This window comes from Trachymyrmex cornetzi, unplaced genomic scaffold (genome assembly GCF_001594075.2).
Source record: "Trachymyrmex cornetzi isolate Tcor2-1 unplaced genomic scaffold, Tcor1.1 scaffold1160, whole genome shotgun sequence".
Classification (NCBI taxonomy): Eukaryota; Metazoa; Arthropoda; class Insecta; order Hymenoptera; family Formicidae; genus Trachymyrmex; species Trachymyrmex cornetzi.
Window position 1 is genome coordinate 79523 of NW_017295720.1, and position 1364 is coordinate 80886.

A 1364-nucleotide genomic window follows, 5' to 3' on the forward strand; every position below is an offset into this window, starting at 1 on the left:
ATAATAAATGAATAAATTAACTTAAATAATCCATTTTTTTCTTATATAATATTACAGTGACATACAACGATGAAAGGGTAAATATCTTTTATCAGTTATCAGTAAAGATGAGAATGCAAAATCGTAAGTTGCGCCTGTACATCGTGCTACCATCTATATTTTAAGTCAAGACTATAGATCATCATACAGTACGAATCATGTCGCGATCAAAAGATTAGGCTGTGTTTTATTTGTTTGATGATTAGAGATATGATTTAAAATTAAGTTGACTTACGTCTCGCTCGGAGCATGGCGGAAGCAGAAATCTCTGATCAATATTTAAGGACGAATATGACAAATTCTGATATACGATCACATGATCTAACGAAGAGTCCTAAAATCCACAACGGATTTCCAAAGGATATGCCTCGTGGAATTTACGCGACACAAACGGCCGGCTCTCAACAATAATCTCTGCATGTGGCTCGCCATGTTGACAAACGACTGATGATAGCGACGAAACACTGAGTTTGTTAATCTCGTTAAAAAAATTCTCTTATCGGCCGTGTCTTAAGGCGTGTTCGTACCGAGCGATTGAAAGTTCTAACAAGTGTTTCGACATAAATATTTATTCAATGACTTTCGATAAACATGTTTCGACTAAGCAGCAGCTGACGACTAGTCAGCTGATCTGCTGATATCGAGGGCATCGTGGACTTTACACAGCATATGATTGGCTCAACTGCAATTTGGAGGCAAGTTCGAATGGCCGTTACTCATAAAGGAACCTCGCGAAGTGTTAAGTCCTGATTTTATATAAATATAAGTACGTAAAAAATAAATTAATAAATTTAGAGAGTATTAATTGAGGCAGGGAGCGATTTTATGCTCTAAAGATGACATTGTTTTGTCACTAAAGAAACTCTTTTTTTATTGATTATACTTAAAAATATCTTTAAGTGAAGAATCTATTGATATATATGTATTACTAATATATGTATATATTGATATCGGTGCATAGTCTTATTTTAGAAATATTATATTTTTTAGCCTTCCCTAAATATATATTTGCATTTTCAGTAGATATAACTAGGTTGCGGATCTCAAATTTACTTCGAATTTATCATGAATTTAATTTTAAAGTAAACATTACAAATACAGAACGCTCTCTTCAAAATTTAATTAAGAGGGGGGGGAAGTGCCATTCTATATTTTGTCACAAGTACGTATTTTTAATTATAAATCCATTAAATTTGATACAATGTCATATGAAATTAATTTCAAATTGTGTAACTTAAAATGTAATGAAATTTAAGAACATTTCTAACAGTGTAATTATATTTAATACATTGTGTATGAGTTATATACATATATAACTATGTAAT

At 31.6% G+C, this 1364-nt stretch overlaps 1 pseudogene; it reads right to left on the reverse strand.

Annotated features, from left to right (window-relative positions):
* Positions 1-545, reverse strand: part of LOC108764889 (glutaryl-CoA dehydrogenase, mitochondrial-like) — a 6580-nt pseudogene extending 6035 nt beyond the window's left edge.
* Between the last annotated feature and the right edge of the window lie 819 nt (positions 546-1364).